This window comes from Cupressus sempervirens, chromosome 4, assembly GCF_028749045.1.
Source record: "Cupressus sempervirens isolate cs-2001-9-10 chromosome 4, ASM2874904v1, whole genome shotgun sequence".
Classification (NCBI taxonomy): domain Eukaryota; kingdom Viridiplantae; phylum Streptophyta; class Pinopsida; order Cupressales; family Cupressaceae; genus Cupressus; species Cupressus sempervirens.
In genome coordinates, this window is record NC_143121.1 from 728,388,377 (window position 1) to 728,399,063 (window position 10,687).

General features: G+C 35.0%; 1 long non-coding RNA gene and 1 pseudogene across 1 annotated transcript; one reads left to right on the forward strand and one right to left on the reverse strand.

The window, feature by feature from the left end:
• Positions 1–1,200: 1,200 nt before the first annotated feature.
• LOC149563380 (aluminum-activated malate transporter 14-like) lies at positions 1,201–2,943 on the forward strand (annotated as a pseudogene).
• A 384-nt stretch (positions 2,944–3,327) lies between these two features.
• On the reverse strand, positions 3,328–9,736 carry LOC149563381 (uncharacterized). The gene is made up of 5 exons (XR_016364068.1): positions 9,598–9,736; positions 6,413–6,500; positions 5,461–5,760; positions 5,124–5,205; positions 3,328–3,678 (listed from the first exon to the last, which is right to left on the reverse strand). It is a non-coding gene; the product is annotated as an uncharacterized LOC149563381 (long non-coding RNA).
• Positions 9,737–10,687: the final 951 nt, after the last annotated feature.

A 10,687-nucleotide genomic window follows, 5' to 3' on the forward strand; every position in this document is an offset into this window, starting at 1 on the left:
AGTTGGACTATATTATCTTGGATTGTTAAGAATATATTCAACTATTATTTAGATTAATTTAGACTAAAGTAGTTCTTTTAAGATTTAAACTAAAAATTTATTTTAATTATGTATTTATATTTTTATAAAATATTAATAAAAAAATTCAAATACTATATCTCGAAGTAGTACAAAAACAATCAAAATCTATGATCTAGCTATTGGTTGCGTATATTATTTATAGATTTAATTTTGTAAGGTTTTTGCACAAACTATCTCATCCAATATTAGAAATGGGAAATATGACAAGACAAATGACAGATCATGAAATTTGATATTGAACACCTAGGAAAAAAATCATCCAATAAAATCTAAAAGTAATAGATATTACTCTTTAAAGATTCTTGTAATCAAGAATCTATCACTTGATAATTATTAAATCTAAAGTCCCTTAATTGATCCCACTTTATAAGCCATTCTTGGCTTACATGGTAGAATAAAGTCTATTATCCATCATACATAAAGTAAGAAAAAAGAAAAAGAAATCATACAATTTCATCCAAATTTCGAAAAGAACAATCCATAGAATGGAATTTAAAATTTAAAACTAATATATATTCTTATTTAGAAAAAATGATAATATAAAATCTCCCTATAATAACTTTCAACGAAAGACGTTTAAATTTTATAAGACTATATATTTGCATATAAAAATAATTTTTAAAAAAAAAATTTATAATAGCCTTTTCTATTAATGATTAATAATCTAGGAATACAATTCACCAAAAAAGAACCGGAAATACAAGATCACCCACCCAGAATTCACAAGTATTATCTCGGTGACAATGAAAATAAAGTAACTCAATCATCTCCCTCTCCCTCTCCGTGACAAGTATTATCTCTGCCATTAGTAAAACAAGAAATGCAAAGGCCGATTCATTCGAGAAGCCGAGATTTTTCTCTTCCATCTTGTAAGGCAACCGCAAGAAGAAATGAACGGTTCTCTCGATCCTCAGAATTTATAAGATCTGCTTCCTTACTACAATTGAGCTCATTTACAAGGTGCTCCAACATTTTAGCCAGGGTGTTCGGAGTTTCTGAGCGCTCGTGTAACTGTTCAGACCAAGATTAAATTACATTATAAATCAGGTTGGCTGGATCTCCTCTACTTGAAATTTAAGCTCTTGTATCTGAAATTTGATTGAATCGATTTTGTGTACCATGGCGTCTCTTGGCAGCGGCGAATGTAGAACTAACATCAGTACGTCTAATGAAGAAATTAGCTACAATGAGTCTCGAAACGAGGGATTTCTAAGAAAATTTTGGTTAAATATAAGCAATGTTTTGATGGGGTGGTGTAGAAACATAATGGATGTTGGAAGAGAGGATCCCAGAAGGATTACGCATGCTATAAAAGTTGGGTTGGCATTGTCATCGGTTTCGCTGTTATTTCTGTGGGATCGATTATTTCGCAGGGTGGGATTTGGTAACCATGCAATTTGGGCAGTCATGACTGTCGTTGTCGTTCTCAAATTCTCTGTGGGTATGAGTTAGTTTAATTTAATTTACCCCTTGTTCGATTGTTTCCCACGCAACCATCTTTTTCACCCTAATCGACTAACATTTAGAATGGCTGTTGTTGCTGCTTGAGCAGGGGCTACCATGAAGAAAGGCCTCAACAGAGGAATTGGAACCATGGTGGCTGCATTTCTTGCCTTCCTCGTTTGCCACGTGTCAGAGAAGGTAGTGCGAGGAAAGGCGTTTGTAGTGGGATCTTCCCTCTTCATCGTGGGTGAGTTTTTGTGCTCTCTTGGAATCACCTTGTTGCATTCACCAAATCTCAATTAGTACTCCGCTACACTCATTTTGCAGGAGCGGCTACCACGTATGCCCGTTTCTTTCGTTCCCTCAAGAATAAATTTGACTATGCAGTGCTTATATTCCTGCTCACATTCAGGATGATAACGGTCTCTGGATATCGAGTGGAGAATATAGCGCGCATGCCATACGAACGCTTCGCCACCATACTCATCGGATGTGGAGTGTGTTTGGTTGTAAGTCTGCTCATCTTCCCCGCTTGGGCTGGCGAGGATCTTCACAATTCCACTGTCAGGAAGTTACAAGGCTTGGGGAAATCTCTGCAGGGTAAGAAAATCGAACGAAAACAATTGAGGTTAGAAATCCTTGTTTTGATTGTGATGAAAATGTAACGTTTTCTTCAGCGTAAAATTTGCGTTTTTCGCAATGGGCTGTTACAGATGAACTACTAGTACGCTTTGATTGGTGTGGCTTGTTATCAGTTCGGTAGATTAACTTGTTAAAATATCCGACTAATGTAATGGGCATGATATATTTGATGTTAGGATATGTGGATAAATATTTCAGCGGATACCGTACTGATGAGAAGGTGGAAGATGAGTCAGAAGATATTGTACACAGAGGATACAAGTCTGTGCTGGACTCAAAGGCTACCGACGATTCTTTGGTAAACCATAAAAATATATAGTTATTAGAAGAAACTAATTAAGTGGTAGCCATTTCAACTTTTGAAATTAAAGAATGTTAAATGGATCGTCTGAAAGCAGTGATTGTACATGTTAATTGCAGGAAGCATTTGCTAGGTGGGAGCCAAGGCACGGTCTATTTCGATGTCGGCATCCATGGTAGCAGTATGTGAAAATTGGAGTGAAGCTCTGGCTTATCCTATTGTGGCCTTGCACGGATGCCTTCGATCTGAAATCGAGGTATATTCGTATGAATTTCCTCATTTGGTATCATTACCTTAAATTTAAAAATTATCTTCAATGCATGCACTATAGCTGATGAATTTTTGTTTTGCATACGTTTCAGGCCCCTCATTCCCTTCGTTCACCATTGAAGAAGCCATCACTACTGCATAGAGGGGTGTTTAAAGACATTTTTAAAGACAAATTGTTATTCAATTGTCATAATCAGAGACAATAAAAAAGTTGTGTATTGTCTCTAATATCATCTTTAACCGAGTGTCTTAAAATATGTCGTAAAATATTGTCTTTGTAAGACAATATGAAACAAAAGTAATGTTGTCTCTTTAGAGACAATTTCACCTTTGTCTCTTTGGAGACAATATTTCCCAACTATTGTCTTTGGAGCAACAATATGTGTTTACATCCAACTATTCTTTCTCTAGAAACAATATGTTTTGTCATCCACAAGTCTATTAAAAGATATTTTAAATTAATATTCTTTTCTCAGCAATTTCAACATATATTGTTTCATTGAAATTATTTTAAATATTGTGTTTCTTACACAACACTCAGCAAAGTAGCATAACAAAATACACTCAACAAACTAACATAGCAAACTAACTTGGCCAGAAAAACCATATTAATTTATTTATTTTCAATGCTTTCTTTACAAAATGATGTGGTAGTTCCTCCACCACAACCAATAAAGTATGTTGTTGATATGACATAACTATCATTGAATAATAACTACCTTCATGTTTCATGTCCACCAAGTTTAATGGTGCAGTACAAAATATCCTTGATTTGAATACATATTTTTATGAAAAAAAACCATTAAAAAGGTCCTTTAAATGTTTGGAGTTTTATGTCACTCTTTTCATAAGTTGAGATCTTCAAACTCCTGCACTTTTCTTGTAATCTAATTGGCACAGCCCCTGATGACATGAATATCCATCTTAGTGGGATCTGTGGCCTGCAAATCATAGTGCACCATCAAACTCCCTTCTAAGTCTGTCTTTGGAGGTAGCATAAAGCATATTTGCCCTGATATGAGAGAGAACAAGAGACCTGATGACATCATCAAAAAAATTCACCACATTTAGATGTTAAAGATAGACATTTATGTGCAATGTGTATAGTTTAATCGATAAGGGCAAACAAAGTAAATATACATTAAGTAAAAATTGTGATCCAAGCCATGGTGTGAACTCAAATGTTTCCGAACTTCATGAAATTGATTAGAGGGAAAAAAATTAAATCCATTTGAGCAGAAACCTCAACTCTATGCACTTCAATACTCACCTTATTGGTGTAAGTTACTTCCAAGCAATTCTTTTACTACAATTTACATGTTATGCCTGAAGAGAGGATTTTGCTCAAATAGACCTCCATAAATTGCCACAACATTCTTGTTCTTACCTACGAGTGCAATGACATCTCTCCTTAATTTATTTAGTATTCCCACAATACCAACTCCTACCGAATCAGCAGCACATACTATCACTATTTTTCAAAGTTCAACGACAAACATGCATCAAATTTAAGTACTAAAAGTGGCATATAAAGACCTCATAATATTAATTGGAAACTATATTCATCTTTCAAGGGAGGCTGAAAATGCACTCCTAAATTTATATACTATTTGAATTTATTCGGTACCAAAAACTCTCCATCCCATAAGCAAGTGTTACCATTGCATTATAAGAAAGCAAATATTAAAACAAGCATATTATTTACCATTCAAACTCATTGTGACCAATTAAAAATAACAGGAACAAGTTTTGAATAGAATGAAGTCTACCACAATTAAAGTTAGTGCCAATTTCTTAGAAGGGACATTACAAGATTTTGATTTATCATAGTCCATGCTATTTACGATTGAAACTTTATTTTACTCATTCATATTTGGATCTGCTCAATAGAAATCTACCTTAGATATTGTGATTGCAAGTTTATCATTGAAGAGGAGTGACTGCACCATGTTTTGACACATAGCGAGGATAACTAGAAACAACATTGATGTTTTGTGCAAGAATAAAATCCAAAAACTGAATAGCAACATATCACTTATAGCGATATCTCACATTGGGATAATATTGCTACAAATAATACTTATCATCTGCACATATCTATATTGTTTATATAACACAAAACCATTATACTATCACTATAAGTGATAGGGAACATCATATTCATAGCATATTTCATATCATTATATCAGGTATCAAATATTTTGACATCAATATTATCCTGCACACATATATTATAATTGGATCTAAATTTAGCAGCTTGTGTACCATATATTAATCTTTAGTTTAATTACAAGTATGTGACAGAGGATGTGTGAGAAGTGGAGTAATTGTTCCTATTTTAAGTTGGCCAAATACATTATAGAAAATGATCAAGTTAGGGAATTACCAAATTCACACTGCAGGAGTGTGGTCCAAAATTTGGAGCACCTCTTCTACAACCTTTGTCTGCTTCATCTATTGTTTGATTCCTACAACCAACAACGCAACCATTATCAGAAAAGTCATCGACAATCAAGCCTCAGTCAAACATAATGCAAAGCTATGACCAACACACCCTATTCAAGTTTTGAAAGAAAACTGATCTCTTTTGACAACAACAGTTAGTTTTCTTTGTTCCCACCCCACGACAATAATTCCACTATCGATGTGGATAATTATGGATTCATCTCAATGGAAGCATCTTGACTATTCTACCTAATGACTAAATAGACCATTGTCCATACCTTTGGTAGCTCAAACCCTCATCCCCCTGTAAGCACGTATGTGGCATGGAGTCACTAGAGGTAGAAGAGCAGGGTTGTGAAGATAATTTCTATCTGATTGTGTGAGCCTTTTCTTGCAGTCTCTGGCCCCGATGAAAAGCCCATCGACAAAATATTGAGAAACCATAATGAGTAAGACAATGCATATGTGCAGTAACAAGTTTAACAATTAAATTACTAAAGCTTTAATCTCACCAATACTTACCCTAGTACATTAGGAGTTAATGATATTGATGCCACCTTGTATATCGCATCAACTATCTATTCAAAAGATAACCAATTAAACTAACAAATGTCATAATAATGCTTGAATCTGAACTTCCATAACAAATATAAAGATGGGCATTATTATCTAAAGAAAAAAAAACAAAACATGATTGCTAAAAAGTGTAATGTGTACAAATAAATCTCAAATGGAGACGACAAACATATGTCACAAAGGTAGTTAGAAACATAGAAAATCTATCCTTAGATAGGTATTTAGCTAGTAGCAACAGCTTTGAAGAAATGGAGGGGATCACTGCTTCCTCTATTAGCTACAAAAGGAACTCAAGATCAAATCTCATAATTAATGAATATCTTTATGTTGGTAATGACTATATATACTTGGTAGTTGCAATGAACAAATTCCATTAAGACATAGGACCTAGTTTGGATCCATTTTACATATGCATCTTTGAAATTATGGAATACAAGGGAAAAAGGAAAGCTAGAAAACATCTCTTGCTATCCCTGTGTAAAATAATAAGGGTAGATATAGGATGCAAGAATAGATATGTAAGAGGAGGTGTCATTTCAGGTCTTACCTTCAGTAAAGGTATTGGGGGCTTCTCTTCATCAGATTGTGGATCCCACTCAAGAAAAACATTATTATTCTCTACAGCATCACATACACATGGCCACATATTCATACCTGTTCTTGAATGAAAATCTCCTCCAGCTTTGAATGCATCTAGCATACTCTTACAATTTGAAAGATGGGCAAGAATCCTCAACTCCAACTACAAGACCCTAACGCAAACTCATTTATTAGCTAAACATTCTAAAATAGCGTTTAACAAACATTCAAATAAGAAATTGACAATCATCCCAAATTGTAAAGAAATTAGTGATAAAATCTAATTTATTTGTTAGGCTCTAAATTTATCTAGTAAAAATCAGACACCTCACCTTCCCGTAATCAACAACAATGAGAGAGTTTACTGGATTAATAATAAAAGCTTGACAAATTTTGTAACGATCTTTCTCCAATACAGGTTGGTTTTGATGCCAAGAAAAATTATACATAAAATGTTAATTGAATGGTAAATAAAACTAACATGTTCCTAAAAATTTGAACAAAGAAATGTAAGCTGTGAAACATAGAACCTTGTGCAAACACATGAATGTTGTGTCCAAAAGATGACTATCTATTAAATAAAAAATATGGAACCTTAAATATTCAAAAAAAAATTGTACTAATATCTAGGTTAGCATCATACAAGTTTCTAATTCTAAATCTGATCTATGTCTTTGTCTGTAAGACCAATCTAGAATTCCTCAATTGATATTTTGATTAACTATCCATATCCAAATAGATTCTTAAAGGTTTTGTGTCCAAATTTTTGGTATGATATGCATCACATTTAATGATAACTCTGCTCAATTTAAGGTGAATAGGCAATGAAGGAAACTCCAAAGCCAAAAGTTGCTGATATTGTTGGTGCTAGGTCTACTGCTACTGGTTCTAGATCTTTGGTAGCTTTTGGCATGTGGTCCCAACCCACACATGTGATCCCAACCCCCAACCCAATTGGCATGTTATCTTGGCAAGTCAAGTGGGAAGGATCTCAAACTGGGAACACCATCTAGCCTAAGATCCCAACCACTAACCTAATTGGCATGGTGCATGTTCAATTAGGGAAACTCAATGCATGTTGCAGACCATGGAGCAGCCATTAATGAAGAAAGCTCACAGTGGAGAATGGAGAATTATGGTTCACAGAAGCCCCTACTATTCTAAAGGTGGTTCAGGTAATCAATCCAAATGAGTCTCCTACTAATAGTGTTATTCGGTTACCAGATGATGAATAGATGGGTAACAAAGAGCTCAGGATGGCAAACCAGGATCAAGTTGAAGCCAAATAGTTCTTCTTACCAATTAACTACATGCTAGTTAGGTCAGACAACAAAGAAAGAGGCCAACCACCACTTGAAGGCCCTTTTCACCTACACCCCCTCCTCGTCTTCTATTGCAGGGAGGGAGTTGCTACTACCTTCAACTTTAGATGGGAGTTAACTCATTATGGAGCTACTCTTGCCTCCCACCCATGGTATAGAAAGCATAGTTTATCGGATAGCCTCACTCGGCCTACTCATCCATTAATTGTTAACTCATTAGGGCCCCGAGAATCCATAGAATAATATGCCCTTTTCCTGCAATAATATGAAGGTGGGGGTAAGGCTTAGGTAGACAATAATTTATTTATGCAGGGGCCCTTACAATAATTTGTTTGGGGGCCCTTATTATAGGCTAGGGTGGGGGGCCCCTGGTAGCCTATTATTGTAGGGGTAGGGGGGGTGCTTGATCTTCTGAATGAAGAAAGCATACAATAAATCAGGGAGGGGTGCACAACTACTATGGAAGGGGGGGTCATTGAACACTGTCCATCGGGGCCACTTCACTCAATTGCTCTGTACCCTTTCCTTTATAATAGTAGGAGTATGCATGGAGAGGCCAGCCAAACAAGAAGGTATTCAAAGAATCTAGTAAAGGATGATCCAGCTGCTTGCCTTCCTTTTCGTTGTCGAATTATGTTAGCACCTTCTAGAGGACCTTCCTTACAGCCTCCAGTAGTTAAGATAGCACTCAACTTTGTAGCACTTAGGATAGCAACTGTACAATAATCAAATGATAGGGGCCATCGGGGAGTAACTCTACAATACATATAACAATAGGGGTTGGTCGGGCTATAGCATTTGTTAATACAATAATTTAATAATAGGGGCCACTAATTGAGCAGGATTATAGCATAATCAAATGAACCTAACCTAACCCGCCATAGGGTCGGAGGGGTTGGAAGGCTCCAACCTTGCTCCATCACCTTGCAGGGTAGTATCATTAGCTATCCACTCCCATCCTCCCTCATTATAGCCAAAGGAGATCAATTCTAGGCATCAAATCAGACACTTTATATAACTACTACAGAAGATAATTGGAGACCTTGCAGGCTTTTAAGCTATAAATAAAACATAGTATCCGCCAAAGAATTTGTAAGATTGTGCACTCAAATAGTGAATAAGGATTGAACATAGGAATTACCATCAGAACAAAAAACCCTCCATTAAATAAGTGTCACCATTGCATTATAAGAAAGTGGATATTAAAAAAGCATATTGTTTACTGTTCAAACGCATTGTGAGCATTGAAAAATAATAGGAACACGTTTTGAATAGAAACAAGTCTATCACAATTAAAGTCAGTCCCAAGTTCTTAGAAGGGACATTACAAGATTCTAATTTATCATAGTCCATGCTCTTTATGATTGGAAATTTATTTTACTCATTCAAATATGCCTTAGATAGAAATCTTTCTTAGATATTTTGATTACAAATTTATCATTTCAGAAGGCTGACGGCACTGTGTTTTGACATATAGAAAGGATAACCACAAACAACGTCAATATTTTGTGCAAGCATATAATTTAGAAAGTGAATAGAAACATGTCACTTATACTGATATCACACATTAGGATAATTATCGTGTCATATCGGACAGAAAATACATTACAGCAAATAAAACTTATCACCTGCATATACCTATATTGTTTATATAACACAACAACATTATACTATAACTATAAGTGAAAGGGAACATTGAATTCATAGCATATTTCATTTCGCTATATCAGACAATGCTATCAAATATTTTGACATCAATATCATCTTGCACACATATATTGTAATTGCATCTTAATTTAGCAGTTGATGTCTCATATAGCCTACATAGTTTAATTACAAGTATCCAATAGAGAAAGTGTGAGAACCAGAGTAATTGTTCCTATTTTCAAGTTATCCAAATAGGGGACATTACAAAAAATGAATGAGTAAAGGAATTACCAAATTTGCTCTTCACGAGGGTGTTCCAAAATTTAAAGCGCCTCTTCAGCAATCTTTTTTTGCTTCCTCTGTTGTTTGATTCCTGCAACCAACAACACAACCATTATCAGAAAAAAGATATCGGGAATCAAGTCTCACTCAAACATAATGCAAAGATATGATCAACACACCCTATACAAGTTTTGAAAGCGGAGTGTTTCCTTATGACGATAACAATCTGTTCACTCTGTTCCTACCCCACAACAATAATTCCATGGGTAGTATGGATAATTATAGATTCATCTCAATAGAACCATCTTGGTTGCTCTATCTGACAACTAAACAACTTGTTGTCCATATCTTTGGAAGCTCAAAACCTCACCCCCCTGCAAGCAAGTTTGTGGCATGGAGTCTCTAGAGGTAGAAGAGCAGGGTCGTGATGCTCTTTTTTAACCTACTGCATGAAACTTTTTTGGCTACCTGTGGCCCTGATGAAAAATCCTATTGGATAAATATTGAGAAACCATACTGAGTCAAACAATGCATATGTGCAGTAACAAGTTCAAAAAATAAATTACTAAAGCTTTGAACTCGCTAGTGCTTACCCAATCTGAACTTCCATAGCAAATAAAAAGATGGACGTTATTATCTACACATGCTTTGGAAAAGAAAATCAAATTTATAAAAAGTGTAAGCAACCTAAAATATTTTTTATTTTCAAGCATTATTTTTATTCTGGTCATGTTCGTCATCAGCAATTTGTTGATTTGGGAAAACGCCAACTTCGGTATGCCTGCATAATAAGACATATAAATAGAATTTCCCACCTTCATCATTAAACAATATTGAAAGATCATATAAGTTAGCAACTTAGTATCATAGATAGCAATAAATTTGGAGAACTTTCTTCCCTCGTAAAGCGCAGGCAAGAGTTCAAAGAAGTATAAGCCCTTAATTTTTAAATTCCATGTTGCAAATAGAAATATGAAGATGAGAAACCTAATGAAGTTGGTTAAATTCCATGTTGCAGATAGAAAAATGAAGATGAGAAACCTAATGAAGTTGGACATTCGACTAATGTGGCTTCACCTTGTAATCAGCTATTTGAAAT